General features: G+C 42.1%; 2 long non-coding RNA genes across 5 annotated transcripts in view; one reads left to right on the top strand and one right to left on the bottom strand.

Annotated features, from left to right (window-relative positions):
* Positions 1-468: 468 nt before the first annotated feature.
* On the bottom strand, positions 469-19,106 carry LOC128113589 (uncharacterized). 2 transcript variants are annotated; one of them, XR_008219547.1, is made up of 4 exons: positions 18,993-19,064; positions 3,292-3,401; positions 2,244-2,819; positions 469-706 (listed from the first exon to the last, which is right to left on the bottom strand). It is a non-coding gene; the product is annotated as an uncharacterized LOC128113589 (long non-coding RNA). The 2 variants fall into 2 exon arrangements; XR_008219546.1 differs by lacking the exon at positions 3,292-3,401 and having other exon boundaries at positions 18,993-19,106.
* Positions 18,321-19,820, top strand: part of LOC128113591 (uncharacterized) — a 53,508-nt gene continuing 52,008 nt past the window's right edge. For all 3 annotated transcript variants that reach the window (XR_008219549.1, XR_008219550.1, XR_008219548.1), the window contains exon 1: positions 18,321-18,431. This is a non-coding gene — a long non-coding RNA (uncharacterized LOC128113591). The remainder of the gene's footprint in view (positions 18,432-19,820) is intronic.

Below are 19,820 nucleotides of genomic sequence, written 5' to 3'. Positions count from 1 at the left end.
AACTCCAGGATCTGACACCCTCACACAGACATACATGCAGGCAAAACACCAATGCACATTAAAAAAAAAAGAAAGAAAGGGGAAAAAAAGAGTATCACAATCCTCTAGATATGTGTGTTCATATTACAACAGAGGACACTAAGATGCAAACAGGTTGAAATACATGCCTAGACTGATACCCACTGGCAAAGGAAAATTTCGTTTTCTCTGACAGAGTCTCACTTCAGGGCAGGCCCCATGCCCAGGAGTAGATGGCCAACACAAAATCAACTCATTGGTACTTATGTAGTGTTTATTTTACAGACTTTTTGTCTCAATTTGATTTGCTTGGGCTCTCCTTCTTCTTCTTCTTCTTCTTCTTCTTCTTCTTCTTCTTCTTCTTCTTCTTCTTCTTCTTCTTCGTCTTCGTCTTCGTCTTCGTCTTTATCTTCATGTTGCCTTGCATATTTGATTTCTGTTTTTGTGGTGTGTGTGTGTGTGTGTGTGTGTGTGTGTGTGTGTTTCTTATTGTTTTCATCTGTTTGTTGTTTTTTTTTTAAGAAAAAGAAAATGAACATAAATTTGGGTGGGTAAGGAGGAGGAGAAGATCTGGGAGGAACTGGATGAGGGGAAAATCACAATCAAAATACATTGAATGAAAAAATGTTTTCGGGTTGGGGATTTAGGTCAGTGGTAGAGCACAAGGCCCTGGGTTCGATCCTCAGCTCTGAAAAAAGAAAAAGAAAAAGAAAAAATGTTTTCAATTAAAAAAGAAGTATAACAAAAAATAAAAGAAAGAAAACAAGAAACACATGCCTAAAGGCCACGGCTAACAGATTTCCTATGAACAGGTAAAATAGATTCGGAGCCCATTTCTGCTGACTTGGAAAACGGAGGCAAGGCAAGGTTACACCGCTGTTACAGCACGGTGACCAGAGATCAAAGTCTGAGTGGCTGTTTCCAAGTTCTTGGCCCCTGACTCAAAGAAGTCAAATAAAAGCTCACACATATTGCAAAATAGCAGGGAAACTTTATTCAAAGCAAGGCAAGAGTACAGCTCAGAAATCAATATGGTCAGAAGTGACACTATGCTGAGTGAGTTAAAGCACCCAAAAGCCCTGGTTATTACTCATGGTTTCCTCTTATAGAGTTCAAACAAAGGAACAGTTTGGTTGCTAAGGGGCATATCTGGTGGTTTCTTATTTTGAGTAACAGATTAAATTATATAACTTTTTTTTTTAACTGTACACATCCCTTCCCATGATTCCTCTAAATTTAATCACGTGCATGCCCAATTCTGCATAAAATGATAAGAGTAAAAGTTCACTTAGAGGACACAGTTTGTCTTCTTGTACATGTACGCCGAACCAGGCTAGATTGGACTGACCCATTGTCCATAGTTCCCAAATGTTTTGGGATACATTTGAGGAGACTCTGTCTGTTTGATGGCCATTAAGGAAAGGAGAAAGTTATTACACTGTTTGGAGTGTGTGGGGGGAAGTGTAGCTCACTGCAGTTGGGAGTCCCAGTTGCTAACAAGTTGCTAGGTACATTGTTCAGAGAGGTATTTATTGCAGAGTATATGCATTATTAGAAGAAGAATGAATATATAGCCCATGCCAACTGGAGACCCAGGCAGCTCAGCTGTTCTCTATGCTTCTTTGCTTCAGTACCTCTCTCTTGGAATTCTGGATTCCTGCAGCCCTTTCACATTTCTATCACCTCTTACACTGGCAGTACCTAGAACTTCTGATGTCCTGCAGGCCACACCCTATCCTCCTCCTGACCCAACAGGGTCAACTTCACTGTACGGGTTTGAGCCACGTGAGCACTAAGTAAGTGCCCTTGACTGGAGAAAGAAAGCATGGTGAGACTCATCTTACACATCTAGGACTGGTTGTTGCAAACTCCAGTGTTGCAAAGTAAAAGGCCATGATGAGGTAGAAATAGTATGATGAGAGACCGGGGATACGGTCAGAATTCAAAAACAAAAGTTTCATTTACATAATCTCATTACTATTAGCAGAAAATTTAGAGAGCTGTTGGGAAAGCATTGATACCGCTAGAGGATCACCTTAGAAAGTGGATGAAAAATGGATTTAATTAAGACTCTAGGTATTTTAGTGAAATAACGGGTCAGCACAGTTACGGAGGAATTTTCCTTTTTAAAATGCTTCAGAAGGTTTTCAGAAGTAGAATTTAATTTGCAGCCCCATCTCCTGAGCTACATCAGAGCAGAATCGGCTCTTGGGCAGTTTTCCTACCTGAGGAATTGATGCTTTTCCGAACCATTGGGATCAGTCGGCAGAGGCTCTGAAACTCTGCCCCAGATTTCTCATAGAAGTCCCTTGAGGAAGATAGAGACCCCCTTCCTGACTGTGAGACTGCTGATGTAGTCAGACGCCTTCCTCAGTCAATGACAGAGCTCCGAGAACTGACGAACATCGAAAGATCGTTCGTCCTCAACCCGGTCCCGGGGGCTGGATTTGTAAAGTTGCTTCAAACAGCTTTAGAAAAACAGAAAGATCCAGACTACTCTCGGGGATGTTCTTCCATTTCAGAGGAGAAACAGTGAGGGGCGAGGAAGGGGGTAAGTGTACAAGTACTGCAAGGTCATCAAGGTGGTGCACATGAACTTCCAACTGAGGTTGCCAACCCTCAGAGCAGAGGCAGCCAGAAACAGTAGAAGGGATATCTGAGAAGCCAAGAGTTTGGGAGGTAGAGGAGGCTGGAATAGTTGAGGCCTCCAGGACACTGCTGGGGAAATGTTCAAGGTCAAAATGATGAAGGACATGCTGTTATCTTGATGTTCTAGGCCTGCTTCCTCAGACTGATGTGATCTGGAAAAAGAGAATTAGAAACACCATCAATAATAATAACACACCTACAGATAAATTATTTCTTTTCTTTTTTATTCTCAATCTGAATATTTTTCCATCCTATCTAAGAGGTGGCACCAGTAGAGCAGTTTATTTTATTTAGTCAACATCAGCAACAGTTGAAAATAAAAGAAACTGACCCCCCCAAAAAAAAAATCTCCTAACAATGATAACAACATAGAATCCAAGTAAACGAGCAGATCTATGCCTTCTTTTACCCAAGAAAGGTAATACTGTTACTCTCCCTACTGGCAGGACATTAAGCACTACTACAGAACTCTCACCTTTTCCCTTCTTCCCTTTCAAAACGAACTTTTAAATTCCAATTTTCTCCAAAGTATATTGAGACATGACATTCTGAGCCATCACCAAGAAGCATAAAGGGAGGTATAATAACTATAATTAAGTCCATTTGTAAACCAGACAGACTTACATATCACAACAAATGTGCTACAAGGAGAAGCTCTGAAAGATGGCCGATTCTTCGGGAAGCCTTATCTTTCGGCATTTGTCAAAAGGGAAAAGATGTGCTGCAGTTCCTGTCTGGGGAAAAAAAAAAAATCCTGGAAGAATGCAAGATCATGCCCTTACCGAAGGGGAAAATCAACCATCACTGTGCACTGTAATGATAAAGTGTACTGACTTCCAGCTGTGAGCCTCTGCCCCAGAATCCTGACCTACCATAAAAACAGAGCACATACAAGAGCCTGCAAAATCATATCATCTTAAATTCTACTACCAGCGCCCGCCCGTCACTGAGAAAGCATCAGGGAAGGAAATCTCCACCTGTGTATGCTCTGCTGCAAAAGATACCTGTTGTGTTCCTACGTCAAGCTCCAAATGAAGCTAGAATTTGAAACCGACATCTCCCTTGCCCTCACAATTCTTACTTCAAATGAGTTGTGTTCATTTTACTCTCCCTCTAAAACGTGTTGCTAACTTTTAACCTTAGCTGTTTCGTTTTGTTTCAAGACAGGGTTTCTCTTTGTAACCACTCTGGCTGTCCTGGAACTCACTCTGCACACCAGGCTGGCCTTGAACTCACAGAGATCAGCCTGCCTCTACTTCCTGAGTGCTGGGAATAAAGGTGTGCCCCCACCTTAGCATTTAGGGAGATAAAAACCAAAGTATTTCATTGTTCCTGTATGTCTTAAGGCTCACTTTGCCCCTAGATTTGTGATTATAAAATTGTCCTTCAATGTAATCCAGCAGAAGTGTTTACATATATTCTGCAATGTGGTTGCATTCCATAATCTGGTCCTTTGGAAGCCCTGAAGTCAATCTGGAGGCCCCAGTTCAATCTGGAAATCAGTCTCTTCAGTCAAAGTACTCCTGAGAAAGTCACTTGTCTCCATCTACCTAGCTTGCAGAGCTGCTGTTTGTTGGTACAGTCCTATACGCTGTTTAGAGCCAGCCTCTGTTCTGGTAAGTTTTGGCTTTTTTCCTGCAGGTCAGTGCCTGAGCCATCTCAGTTTTGAAATGCCTTTAAAATCTTGACAAAGGAACTCTTTCCCAGTTCAGTAATCAAGTTGCACTGGTTTAGTTTTTGTCAACTTGACACAAACTAGAGCCATTTGGGAAGAGGGAGCCTTAGTTAAGAAGATGTCTCCACCAGATTGGCCTGTAGACAAAGTCTGTAGGGGCATTTCCTTGATTACTTATTGATGTGGGGGGCACCCCACTGTGGGTGGTGCCATCCTTGGGCAGGCGGTCCTGGGTTGCATAAACAGCAAGCTCAATGAGTCATAGAGAGCAAGCCAGCAAGCAGCATTTCTCCGTGATTTCTGCTTCAGGTCTTGACTTCAGGCTCCTTCCTGGAGCTCCTGCTCTAACTTCCTTCAGTGATGGACTGTCACCAGGATGTATAAGCCAAGGAAACTCTTTCATGCCCAAGTTGCTTTTAGTAGTTTTAGCTCAGCAACAGAAAAAAAAAAAAAAAACTAGAACACAAGTCTTTCAAAACTAAAATGTACCCAGGATGGTGATGCATGCTTTTAGTAACAGAACTCAAAAGGCAGAAGCAGATGGATTTTTCTGTGAGTTTGAGTCCAGCCTGATCTACATAGCAAGTTCCAAGCCATCCAAAGTTACATGGTGAGATGGTGTCTCCAAAAAAACTAATAAAAAGAAAAAATAATGTTTAATTACCAGATACCAGAATCATTGGTTCTGGGGTTAGCTTCTTGGAACTTCATGAATACTTTGTAACAGTTACCACTACGTGAGAAACAATCAGCCTACCTACACACTCTCTAGCTACCATCACAGCTCACCATGATGCTTTGGGTGAAATATATCTATTTACAAGATCCTTGCCACCTCCCCCTCATTCTCTCTTACAACCTTTTTCCTTGCAACCACATCACATCTCCCAGAAGCCTCTACTCCATTGTTCCCTGCAAAGTACTCTTGAGGAGGCTTCATCAGTGGGCTCTTTCCTGCCTTGACCTTGGTTGATTTATCTGCAGCACTTCACCCTGTTTCTCATATCTCTTCTCTCAACCACTAACTTTATCCTTTCTCCATGATCCTCTAAAGCCCTGATAGTCCCAAGATCTTTGTTGTGTCTATACCCCTACTTAGGATGATCGTGTCCATTTCTGGCTCTATACCCCTACACAAGACTGCAAATGCACAGAACTAAACTTTCACTTAAATCTGGAACTTTGCTGTTTCCTAGTTCAGCAATGACTCCACCAGGCAACCACTCGCCTAAGCCAAAAAACCAGCAGCTATTTCTGATTTCTAGTTCCCCATGAGTTCTCGTGTTCAATGCCTCAATAAGCAATTCCCATCTGCTTTTCCTTCTTAGTATGCTCTGAATCTCTCCCATTCCTTTTACACAGCCCCAGTTAGAGTTGAACCTCTTAATTTTTCTTCCCTATTCTTCTCCATCGGCTTCTAACTGGTCACTTAGCTTTCTCTTGACTCTCCCCCAATGGCATCAGATATTTTGGAAACAACACTACACCTACAAATGCTCAGACCCTCACAAATCTAAAAGTTGCCATACCTGTGATAAACACTTATAACATGTTCTTATGTGATGGATTATTTTTCTCCAATGCAGACTATCAGCCAATAGAGAACAACTTTCAGTTTAGTGAACTTGGGTGATACAACACCTCATGTTGTAAGTGCTCACTTGATATTTGTTGAATGAATTAATTAGAAGGTGCTTCTGTTTTAGTCACTATTCGATTGCTGTGAAGAGACACCATGATCAAGGCAACACTTATAGAAGAAAGCATTTAATTGGAGGTTTGCTTACAATTTTAGAGCTAGTCCATTATCCTCATGGCAGGGGCATGGCCAAAACATGGTGTTACTCATGGCACTGGAGCAATGGCTGAGAGTTACATCCTGATTTGCAGTCAAAGAGAGAGAGATAGAGAGAGGGAGATGGAAAGAGAGAGAGAAAAACACTGGGACAGGTGTGGGCTTTTTGAGACTTCCAAGCCTACCCTCAATTATACACTTCCTTCAACAAGGCCGCACCTACTCCAACAAGGCCACACCTCCTAACCCTTCTCAGATACTGCCACTCCCTGGTGACTAAGCATTCAAATATATGAGCTTCTGGGAACCATTCTTATTCAAACCACCACAACTGAAATGAAATGCAAGGGCAGATTTGGAAAGGTATAAAATATAAGGCTTCCTGACGGAAGGTAGAAGAGATCATGTAACCCAGGTCTCCCTGATCTTAGTAGATGAAGCATCTTTTTGAGGATCTAATGAAAACTCTGGTGGTTTCTCCACAAGAGAAAAAAAAAGTATGTAGCCCGGCAGCAGTGGCACTTGCCTTTAATTCCAGCACTCAGGAGGCAGAGCCAGGCAGATTTCTGTGAGTTTGAGGCCAGCCTGGTCTATAGAGCAATATTCAGAACAGGCACCAAAACTACATGGAAAAACCCTGTTTCAGAAAAAAAAAAAAAAAGGTATGTATACCCATCACATAAAATTATGTATTTTCTTCGAAGGGTTCAATCCACAGACATCCTAAGGATCCATACTGCAAGTGTCACAGAGAAACAGCTAGGGGGCTAGGTATCAAAGTGTAGATGACTGTAAATAATTTGTGCAGAAAGAAAAGGAAAATTTCCCTGCATGACAAATTATACAAAGCACTTTAATAAAAATCAGATTCATTGGGTGCTGTGGATATCGGTCTGTATAAATAAAATGCTGATTGGCCAGTAGCCGGCAGGAAGTATAGGTGGGACAAGCAGAGAAGAGAATTCTGGGAAGTGGAAGGCTGAGGCAGAGAGATGCTGCCAGCCGTCGCCATGAGAAGATGTTAAGATACCGGTAAGCCATGAGCCACGTGGCAACTTATAGATTAATAGAAATGGGTTAATTTAAGATATAAGAACTAGATAACAAGAAGCCTGCTGCAGCCATACAGTTTGTAAGAAATATAAGTCTCTGTGTGTTTACTCGGTTGGGTCTGAGCAGCTGCAGGACTGGCAGTTGAGAGAGATTTGTCCTGACCGTGGACCAGGCAGGACTGGAAAAAACTCCAGCTACATATGACGCCCAATGGGTTGGCGAGAGTTTCCACCTAAAACCTGAAAAACAAGATTATAAAATGGAGCTAAAAACAGCTTCCTAGTTATCTCTCTCAAGTTAGCGGCAGCCTGTGGGTTTGAACTACTATGGCAGGTTTATGGCGTGCAAGCTTGACCGGCAGTATGGCAGGAATGAGACGTCTCCAAGCCGCACATTACACTGCTGCTATGTGGTGAATTTAGCCTTTGCTAATTAAAAAAGAGAGAGAGAGAGAGAGAGAGAGAGAGAGAGAGAGAGAGAGAGAGAGAGGTTTCTGAGCTACATGCTGCTTGGATAAAAGCATAGACCCACTATGGTCCCCAGCACTAGCAGTGAATTATCTCCACCATGTTAAAAAACTAAATTGGGTGAAGCTAACAGCCAAGACTTCTGCTTTAGTACTAACCGCTGCAGTTTAAAGCAATAGTTACACAATAAGGCAGATTCAGATGAAACAAGACTTTAAATGGTTTACAATGTGTATAAAAATGTATGTAGGCTTGAAAGGGAGAGAAGAAGGAATATATGCAGTTATATAAACAAATAGTTTTTAAAAATAAAGTCTTTAAAGAGACAGTAAAGGTAGTATAAAAAATAAGCCACGTAAAGATGGATATTACACAGAAAATCAGGATTATGTTGTCTTTGATATTCTTAACTGCAGAAAGACATTGGATTGTAAAAGCTGTTGAGTTAAGCCAATATGTATATTTTAAAGGTACCTTGATTTCAAAATTTGGATGTAAGGATATGTTGCTTTGGAAAGGAGACTCTGCTTTTGTTTCCAAAGAAAGCCAGAGGCTATGGATTTGTTCCAGATTAAGATACATCAGGTTTGACCAGCCAAGACCCCCTGAAAGGTCTCCGAAGACACCATGGCCCAGATGATCCAATATCCAGAATGGTTTCAAGGCAACTAGCTCAGACAATACAGCCTCACGGACTACCCCATAAGCCTAAAATTTTCTTTGTGTCCCCATAAGATACAGCGCCCCCATCCAGCAGGAAGTAGTAAGAGAAACTACACCCAAAATTCCCAAATATACCAAGCTGTCTTTAGGGATGGAATTGGCTCACTCCTTCTCTAAACCCAAGCATATTCCTAAAAGAAAAGGTTGAGAGATTCTTGTGTCCCATATCAGAAGAGCCCTCTGGTGTGGGACAAAGAAAAACCAATATTTTTATTTAAAATAGGTTAATTATAAATACAGTATCCTTCTAAAAGAAGAAAGGGGGATATGATATAGATATATAAGATATAGATATGATAGGATAAAAGGGTAGATTGTTGAACCTACTTTTAAATAGCAACAACTTGTTTGAAATGTTTTACATTGGTACAGATTTTAGTATATTGATACAAATTTAGAGTTGATTTTGTTATACTGTATATATATTTCTACTCTTGTTTGAGGTATTATGTTTATGTATCTCACTTAGATTGTGATGGATAATTAAGAAATACAGATTAACAATTAGTCTTCTATGATAGTCAAACTTATAGTCATGTTAAGTTTTCTAGGTATACATAGATATAATTCAATTAGGTAGGTAATCTTCAAATACTACAAAGACCTACAGAATATGGCATTTAAAATATTTTAAAAATTTAGACTTTCTGGACAATGAGACATGTCTGCTCCTGGCAGCACCAATTTACTTCAGAGAGGAGGATGGGCATCGAAGACACTCCATATGGACTTTATCTTCACCTTGGCAAAAATAGCCATTTGGGCAAGAAACTGTTCTTGCCTGGACTGCTTGATTGACTGGACATTCAGGACCCAGAGGAAAGTGACCACTGAACTTTGCTTGGCAAAATGGTCTTTCAGGTTCCTGCTTCACAGAGGAAACTGCCAGACATTCTACAGGACACAGAAAAAAAGTGACTGACAGACTCTAGGCCTGTGGGTGGAAGACAGATGCCCCAACTTTACAAAGAAACTTTGGATGACTATCCAGGCTGCCAGCTCTCTCTGTCTACTCTTGCAAGACTCTCAAAAGTTGCTTGCATCTTTCTCCCATTTCTCAGGTAATATTATATCCTTCTGAGGCCTTTGATATAGCTGAAGACTAGATAGCTATAATTTCCTCAGTTATGATAAAAGATAAGTTAGGGGCCGGGCGGTGGTGGCGCACGCCTTTAATCCCAGCACTCGGGAGGCAGAGCCAGGCGGATCTCTGTGAGTTCGAGGCCAGCCTGGACTACCGAGTGAGTTCCAGGAAAGGCGCAAAGCTACACAGAGAGACCCTGTCTCGAAAAACCAAAAAAAAAAAAAAAAAAAAAAAAAGATAAGTTAGATATGAAACCTTAGACTCACAAATATAGGATAGGATATCTTCTTTAATTTTGCCAAATACAAATAGACTAGATACTATAACTATAATTTTTGCTTGATAATTGTTTTGTTATATGTAATTTTACCATGTGAAAGTTAAAACCTTCCTTTTTCAAAAAAAAAAAGAAAAAGGGAAGTGCTGTGGATATCGGTCTGTATAAATAAAATGCTGTTTGGCCAGTAGCCAGGCAGGAAGTATAGGCAAGACAAGCAGAGAAGAGAATTCTGGGAAGTGGAAGGCTGAGGCAGAGAGATGCTGCCAGCCACTGCCATGAAAAGATGTTAAGATACCGGGCAACTTATAGACTAATAGATATGGGTTAATTTAAGATATAAGAACTAGATAATAAGAAACCTGCTGCAGCCATACAGTTTGTAAGCAATATAAGTCTCTGTGTGTTTACTTGGTTGGGTCTAAGTGGCTGATGGACTGGCCGGTGAGAAAGATTTATCCTGACCGTGGGCCAGGCAGGACTGGAGAAAACTCCAGCTACAATTGAGAGAATAAATACATTTTTACTTAAAAAGTATTGAGGGGAAATGTTTTAATGATAGGGCAGTTGCAACAGCCCACAGTCATAAGAGAACAGGCTGACAACAGATACTTCTTCACAATATAAGACACTGAAGACAAAGGAAATTGATAAATGCCAAAGTGCATAATGTATGTTAAATACATCAAATCCAAGTAAATTATGTCAAGGAGATACACTATTAATGACTTTCAGGAACAGTATGATACTACCCTAGCCCTATGACCCGAGTTCAATCCCCAGAACTTAAGTAAATGTGGATGGAAAAAACTCACTTCTCCAAGTTTGTCTCTGACTGTACATGCACACTATGGTACATGCACATGCATGTGCTCATATACACACACACTGATGATGATGATGATGATGATGATGATGATGATGATATAAACAAATAATAAAGTCAATAAAATGAACAAATACAATAAAAGTAGATAAGCTACATTCACAGGAGAATAAATTAAAATGCTCAGTTAGTATCGAAAATATATGCTTGACATTTCCTAATTAATGAAATATAAGTTAAAACAACTATCTCATTCTTCTTTGCCCCCCAGGTTAGCAAGATTGACAATATCCACACCTGCCAAAGACATAGAAAAAAAATAGATACTACTATTCACTGTGGTGAGATGAGAATGAATATCCTTCAGGTGGCAACTTGACAGCATTATAGTTCTGAAAAATGTAGATCCAATTCTCCTTAAGAAGGCTAATTGTGAGACTATTACTACAGTATTATTTTGTTGGGTTAGTTGATTTGGTTTTTTGAGACAAGGTTTCACATTGTCCATGCTGGCCTCAAACTCTCCAAGTGACCAAGGGTGATCTTGAACTCCTGATCCTCCTCTACCTTTAGCTCCAAGGTACTGGGATCATAACACTCACCACCATACTCGGGATGCAGTATTGTTTACTGAAGAAAAAGTTAAATTTCATCTATAAGAAAATACTACTACAACTTATAGACTGTTTGCACTTAGGCATACTGCTAAGTACGACCACGTATGCATTATCCTACCACTTACGTTTTTAAAAAACTGAATACTTGAATACACACACACATTCGGGTGTGAATAAATCACCAGTGGTTGCCTCTGAAGAAAGAAATAAAATACAGGAGGAATGAGAAGTTAGGATATTGCTTTTTGTTTTATGTTATTTAAACATTTTGTGACCAGGTTTAATGGAGGCAAGGCAAAATTTTAAGGGAAACTTTCCATCATATTACCCAATCCACTCATCCTTCTAGCCTGTGGAATCTCTTGCAATTTTGCCTAATCTTTACTGTTCACTGGCATTTTATTTAATCCATGGATTGTGTGCTTGCTCTCTCTTAGTCCAAATCAGAGCCTGTGGGTGTCAGGGTTGATGTGGGCATCATGAGCCTTGCCTCTAGGAGCAAAGAGCTCTATCCCATATCAACTGAAGGCTCTAGCGAGATTCTAAAGGAGACTCCTCCTCACCTGGGAAAACTGTGGGTCCTATGATTGCATTGGTGCTATTCTCTCTGAGGACTTTCTTTTTTTTTTTTTTATTAAGAGATTTTCTATTCATTTTACATACCAACCACAGATTCCCCTGTCCTCCCTCCTCCCACCCCCCAGCCCTCTTCCCTCAACCCACCCCTCATTCCCACGTCCTCCAAGGCAAGGTCTCCCATGGGAAGTCAGCAGAGCCTGGTACACTCAGTTGAGGCAGGTCCAAGCCCCTCCTCCCCGCACCAAGGCTGCACAAAGTGTCCCACCACAGGCACTAGGCTCCAAAAACCCGGCTCATGCACTAGGGATGGGTCCCATTCCCACTGCCTGGGGGCCCCCTAAACAGTTCAAGCTAAACAACTGTCTCACGTATCCAGAGGACCTAGTCTAATACCATGGGGGCTCCTCTGAGGACTTTCAAGATGCAACCATGATGTTGTATACATGGTGTGGTGGTTTGAATGAAAATGACTCCCATAGGCTCGCATGTTTGGATACTTGGCCTGCAGTTGGTGAAACTATTTGGGAAGGATTAGGAGATGTGTCACCAGGAGCGCACTTGGAGGGCTCCGAATTCCATGTCTTCCCAGTGAGTTCTCTCCACCCTGTGCTTGTGGATCACGACGACATGAGCTCTCAGCTACTACTCTCCTCCCATGCCTGCCCGTCCGCTGCCATGCTCCCCGCAAGGATGGTCACAGACTCTAACCCTTCGAAACTGTAAGACCCCAATAAACTCTTTCATCTACAAGATTCCTTGAGCATGGCGCGTCTTCATAGTAATGGAAAAGTAGCTAAAGCATGTGGGTGATGTTCAATGAGAGGTCTGTATTCGGTTTAGGTTAAACGGCCTTGCTGTTTCAGCATTTAGTGCGGGGCATGAACTATGGAAGTGTATGAAATGTCCCCATAGCCAAATGGGAAAGAGCAATGACAAATAAACCGCATTGCCTCCCTGAGTATCACTGAGCTATCTGCCACTATTTGCCTTCTATAACTAGCCGTTTCTATCACCCCTGGGTTTCCAGAGGTTACTCAGGCTTCAACCCGCGTGAGTTCTTTCCCTCACACCTCCCATTCCATGTTATATTTGTGACTCTTAATAGACATGTTAATGTTTTAGATGCCTAAATAAACGACATTCTCCTGACCCACCTACTGCTCTGCTAATACTGCAGCCTCCTGGGAAGGTTTAGGTTGCTAGAATTCACTACACAACGAACCTGGAAAATGACAAGGTCATTTCCCCCTTTCCATTTTCAGAAATCTTGGCATACTTGTCTTGAGCACGTTCCTGGGGGAATCACACCAAAATTCCCAGGCTGAAGCCAGTCCTTCTTAGTTATATACCAAGGTATCTGTTGAAGGTACCTAAGATAAGAATGAACTTGGAATGCTAGATTTTTTTCCCCTTTACTCCACATTCTGGGCCTGGATCCTTTCAAGGCAGAACATCTAAGCCAGTGCCTTCATAGAAAGGCAAACAGAAAGGGCTCTATCTCCACATTTAGTACCAGTGGAGCATTTATTGGGTTACTCTAACCCCTACAGCTAAGCATTTATTTGGTTAATCTACTCCATACAGTTAAACTGCATCCTACCCATAAGCACTTATGAAGATGGATGGCCACTGAGACCTAGCCCATGTTCTCCAAGTACTTGGGCAACAGAGCGATACATTCAGATCAGGACCCATTTCAAATGATACAGCTTTATGCATGCCTCGTCTAAGCAGGCCACCCTGACCAGTGTAATCATTATACACAATGCACCCCCACACTGCAGATTTTAATGCATCCTAGAACACAAATTACAATGGGTGTAGTCTATGGAATTCCTGACCAAGTTAGTTGATTGCCCATCTGAAAACCAACAAATTCAGCCTCTAGTGAACCATGAAGGAAGAGGAGAAAGTATCCAGGATTATATATATTTTATAGTGAGTTGCTGGAGAGTAACTATCTGGAAGTCTTTCCTTAACATGACTAATCTGAAAAAGGTCTGCCAAGTTCATTTAGCCTAGCTCCTGCCTCAGCCTGCTGCAGACTCCAGGGATCCATTAGCATAATCCAACAGAAAGAAAAAGATATGCACCAAGAAAATATGTGTCTTGCTACACATTTGACAGCTACATTCTTTTCCTGGGGCTACCCCACTGGAAGCAGAACAAGATGCCAAGCATAACGTAAGGGAAGTTAGGGGATAAAAACAGCTCTAGGGATATATAATGAAGTTGACTAACACATGAATAAATAAAGCAAGAAAAAAAATGGAAGAATCCCATTCACAGAACTTCAGTCACCCCCACCTGGCCAACAGGACTCAGTCAGCTCATTCCAGCGCAGTAGCTGGCAGATGAAGGGAAAGATGAAGGGCTTAGAGCTATTTTCCCATTTCTAATTGTTCTTAATCCACACTCCCTAGACGGCTTAATCATTAACAGGCTGAAGTGGTGGCCTAGCATAATGCTGGGCTAATTATGCTATTTAGGTTGCCAAGGACAGAAGTAAATTAAGCTACCTCAAGTAATAATGGTTCGGCGTTCAGGTGCATATCACCACATGTATGGCATCTCCTTTCCCCACCATGTCCTTTCCCCACCTATTCCCCTCCACTCTACCCTCCCTAGCCCTCTATCTAGATGGTTAAATCTCTCCATAGATTTCAGATCAAATTCCAGAGAAAGTCTGTTTGCCAGAGTGATCATGTCACACTCATTGATCAGAATCTTTCCTGAAATCTTTTTGCCACCCTACAAACCGGTTGTCCCTAGGTCAGGTGTCTACCTACAGTCCAAACAGCAAACACCTTGTATACAAGCTATAGGTTAGGGTAATGGTCTGTGGACCTAGGCAGACTTATTATGTATGTTATGATTTATTACAAAGTGTCTCCCCGTGAAAAGACTAATCATTGAGACATAAACGAATCATGAGAGCTCTCCTAATCAGTGGATAAATCTACTCATGAAGTCATAATTTGACGGCATCCTAGGAGATGGTGGAAATTTCAGAGATGGTACCTAACCGGAAGAAGTAGGTCACTGGAAACTTGTCTCTGCCAGTTGCATCTTGTCCTGAGTTCCTCTCTGACCCTCTGTTTCCTGGTCACCATGAGGGGAGCAACTCTGCTCCCCTACACGTGGTTGCTGCCATGATGTTCTGCCTCACACAGGCCACAACAGTGGAGCCAACAACCACGTACTGAGTCCTCTGAACCGTGAGCCAAAAGGAAACCTTTCCTGCCTTACATTGTTCTCTGAGTATTTGTCACAGCAATAAGTCATCTAATACAGTTTCTCAGATGCATGGCTGTCAAACCACTACCAAATACTTAGGAGGAACTAGAAGAAAGAATCTCCATGGGAGCAGGGCTGGCCTCGTGAACCTATCACCATGGAGGTTGCACAGGACCCGCACCCTTTGGAGGACTAATAGCTGTCCTAATGCTCTTCTGTGGCCACTGTGAAACTTTTAATAATTTCTAAATGGAGACCTCACATTTTCATTTTGTACAGGGACTTACAAATTCTGTAGCTGTTCCTATACAATCCTTCCTGTTGTATGGTAAAGAGTAAAAGGAGTTTGATAAAGATCAAATAAATTTGGAGATCATCTCTCTGCTCATCTGGCAAATAAGAAAACCGAGGTCAAGGAAAGGATAATGGGCTGAATCAGGATCCCACAGTGAGTCCTGGCAATGTTCGCCTAGAACAGATTCTTTCTACGCCGCGTCCAGACTTCTCATTTCTCCATGTGGCATGCGTCCCCTTAGCAAGGAATGTCTGGCATTGGTCTACTTTGCCAGGAGTTTTGGTAAAGTACTTAGAAATCTCATAAAATGCAAGCTGATATAAAAAGGCAAATTCAATCCTTTCCTTCTTCAGTATTGCAACTTTCTTTTTTCACCTATGACTTCCTCAAAGCACATCTCCATTAGTAATCCCGGTATCTGCAACAAAAGCTGAGCAGAGAAATGGAAAGCAATGGAGTCTCTAAGGAGGATCAGCTGGTAATCGCTGGAAGAATTACAATGCTTTTACTCCCAAACCCATCATTTCATTTCTAGATATAGTTGCACATATGTACAAATATGCATGCCCAAGACTATGCATTGTGATGTTGCTTATAATAGCAAAAGATTGGAACAAATCTAAAACATCCATAACACAAAACTGATTTTTTTAAAAAAGATTGTATTTGCACATGCAACAGAATACCATATAGCTTTCAGGAAAAAAAACTAAGTTAATCTATGTTCACTGGTTTGAGACAGCTTCTAACAAACTATTTGATGCAAAAGCAGGATACAGAAGGGAAGACAATACGCATCTATTTGTGTGGGAAAAGTTACATAATTGTGTCCTGCAATTATATATTTATACATATATATATATATATATGCATACATAGAGAAAGAGAGTATTTGTATATGTACAGAATTTGACCAGAAGGATATATCAAAAAAAAAGAATTGTCTGGCCCAAAGAAAGGGATCTGGGAGACTGGGGAATAAGAATATGAGAGAGATTTTTATTCCATGCCCTATTTTCTCCTAAAGTTTATATTATATGTGTATATTCTCTTTTCAAAAATTAATTGAGGCATTGGGATGATGGTCCTATAGATAAAGTATCTATCTACTGCTCGTGCATGAGGACCTGAGTTTGGATTCCCAGCTCAAATGTAAAAGCCGCGAATGGTAGCATGCATCTATGTTTGTAGAGAGCAGCACTGGGGGACACAGATGAGTGGATCTCCAGAGCTGCTGGACGGCCAGTTCAGCCCAAGTTACAAGCTCCAGGTTCTGGGAGAGAGGCTGTCTCCAAACACTAGGTGGAGAGTGATAGAGGAAAGAAAATTGACATCAGTATCTGGACTCAGCAGGCACGTGCATACCCATGTGTGTGTGTGTGTGTGCCCATGTATGTGTGTGTGTGTGTGCTCTCACACATGGGGGGGTTCGGGAGATGAGGGGAGAAAAAAGGAGGGGGCAGGAGGGGAGGGGAGGGGAGGAGAAAAGTTGATTTATTAAATGAGTGATGAAAAGAAGTCCCTTCCAATGGCTGCCAGTATCGTTCCTTGGCTACAGTCAGGAAGCAACATTTCTATTCCCAAGTTTGCTGTGCTCTGTATATTATATAGAACTTATCGACAAAAGAAATTAAATGTAGTCCGACCGGAATTTTAAGGAACTAATTCTAGCTCTTCCTTGTCCTGCTCTGTACAAACAGAAGAATCTAAAAGGCTTTTAAGCCTGCAGAATCTGTTGCTTGGTTCGTCACTGGCACAGCTGTGGAGAAAATGAGAAACCTTCCCAAACCTTCCTTTGGAACAGCGTCCTCAGGTGGAGGAGAAGGAAGAGTAGCTCTCCCATGCCCCGCCCCCATTCCCCTGGGGAAACTGACCCTTGGCTACCAGCACAGGCAGGGAATGTCTCGCCTTCTTGCCCATCCTCATACGTTCTGTGTTTATGCAACTCCCACCCCGTAGGTCAAAGGCAGCTACAGATTCTTTGACACACCTTTCCTTGGGAGACAGCATTGGTTTTGTTACTTTCTGGGCTGCCCTGTGATGGATTTGACCACAGAAGTATGATAGAGTTGGCACAATGCCAATTCTATGCCTAGTCTTTAAGAGATCTGGCCAAATTCTGAGTGAGGCACTCTGTAAAATCCCAATGGTTCTGCTAGAGAGAACCTGTGGAGAGGTCCTGAAGAAAGAAAATGGTCCAAAGTCCGTATCGAGTTATGTAAGACACCAGTCACATAAGTGAACCCATCGTGGACCCTTTGGTCCACACTAGACCACTAAGTCACTCTGGTTAAATTGCCCAGCTGAACACTGGCTCAAAATTCTGACCCACAAACTGATGGCATATAATTAAAAGATAATTATGCTAACACTGCATTGGGGGTAGTGTGCCATGCAACAATTCATAGTCTACATACCCACAGCCTCAAATATTAAACACACTGACACCTCCAGACTTGACTCAAAATTCAATCTAAATTACCTCAGAGTAACAATAGAGCTACCCATGACAAGCAGTCATGGCTTCTGGGAGGAGGGTAGCATAACTTGTTTCCCACACTGCCAGATACAAAGTCCCCACTGACAAAGCCAAGACCACTCCTGGCCTGAAAGACTTCAGCACTGATGGCCAGGGATCCTAGAGTTTGCTAGCCCACGTGAGATCATCAACCCTGAAGTGTCCTCTGGCTGGCCCCATCTACTCCAACACTCTGCCCATGTCCACTCAGTACACCATGTCCACTGATACCATGCCAATCATCTCACAGGCTCTCACATGACTATCCTCGGAGGTAGGGTAACATCCAGACCCTGTAGCACATTCCTTGCCCTGTGAAGCTGGGCTTACAAGAAGAGCCACGTCTTAGAAAGAGAGATTCCGGGATTAACTTCCCTCAGCCCACAACGACTGGCAGTTGCCACCCACTCCAGCCCATGTGCCTGTTCTCACCCACCCACAGGGTTGCCAAGGCCTGAGGGAGGCGGGGTACTGGCAGAAATCATAATTAGGGATTTCATCATCTACTTCAGCTCCTCGAGAACACATTCTCCCTTATAATATGCAAATCCATTGTTTGACTTTGAAACATCCCACTAACTTTCAAACATGCTGTTGGAAAGTCATCAGCTGCAAAAGGTAAGAGGATACCTGGTCTGAATTATAGGCATGGCCTTGAGATTCAGAAAAGGACATTTGGGGGCTTTTAGTAAGGACAGAAGATTCAAAACGCACCGTGAAGGGGACAGCGAGGTCATCAAACACAGTTCAGCAAAGACCAGGCTGTGCCGAGACAAGCTGGGCAGAGAAGCTTCAAGGGGGGGGGGGGGGGGAGAAATGCAAAAAAGACTCCCCAACCCTCCCGAACCCTCAGTTTCATGAGAGGGGATTCCATTACATAGACCTTCACCACCGTCGGTATAGACCGGGAAAAAGAGGTGAGCTGGCCGTATGAATACCGTGAGAGATTCATGTTTCTAGAAGGCAGGTGTTGTTTGGAGGGATGGCTTTCTCCTCAAAAGATTAAGGAAGAAATTGAAGGACTTTCTGTAATCATCCCGGCCATTTTTTATAAGCTCTCACTTTGAATCAAATATTTACAGACAAACTACTGCTGTGGTATCCTTGGCTCAGGTGTATGTAGCCGGACCAAGCAAGGGCAGAAGAGATAGAAAGGGAGGGCCGAGCCACCCAGGTTACCTGTGAGGTAGCTTGCATCGGTCCAGTTTCACTAAGAATTCCTTCGGCTTTATTCACCTGACCTTTTTTTTTTTTTTTTTTTTTTAATTTCTTTTTTCCTTTCTTCATTACCCCAAGGGAATAATCTAGCCACACTGGTTTTCTTTGCATGCAAAATGTAACTGTTCCTTTTTCTTCTTTCAGATAAAGGCAGGCTTCGGGAGAGGAGTGGGGGGGGGGGGGGGAGAGAAGGGAAAAAAAAAAAGCTCCTGGCTTCTTCAAATTAGCTCTGAAATAAAAGTCACTGCCAGATGTTATATAAAAGGTGACGTAATCCTAAAGCACTTCATTGCACATGCAGCTCGGCTCTTCAGCCCAGGGGGAGTTTATTACATTTTGTCGATTCCATTTTCTATACCCACATCATTTTTACATAATTTTTCCTGCCTGACAGGCAGCTTCACATTTTCACAGCAACCCATCAAGACAGCGTTACAAGAGCACCGGGAACCAGGTTAGCAGTTTACAAATAACGGCGCTAACGAGTCAGATTTGTCCCAGAGATACAAATCAGGGGTAAATGGTCCATCCATGCGTGAGAGAAACACATCCATTTTAGAATAATAGAGAAGAAACAGCGCACATTTCAGCCGGCACTGTGCTCTTTCAGAGCATGTACCAGACCTATAGCAAAAGTGCGGAAATGGAGATGTGCCCATCTAAAGTTATTCTTGCCTTTTTTCTTCGTCTTCCTAATAAATTTCCAGCCCAAAGCGATATAGGTGACCATAAAACATGCATTAAGATCGAAGTTACTGCCTTTTCGGATTCGCACAAAATTTAGAAGAG

This window comes from Peromyscus californicus, unplaced genomic scaffold (genome assembly GCF_007827085.1).
Source record: "Peromyscus californicus insignis strain IS unplaced genomic scaffold, ASM782708v3 Scaffold_18__1_contigs__length_77618521, whole genome shotgun sequence".
NCBI lineage: Eukaryota > Metazoa > Chordata > Mammalia > Rodentia > Cricetidae > Peromyscus > Peromyscus californicus.
Note: the sequence above shows the minus strand (reverse complement) of the source record. Positions and strands in the feature narration are given on the sequence as shown.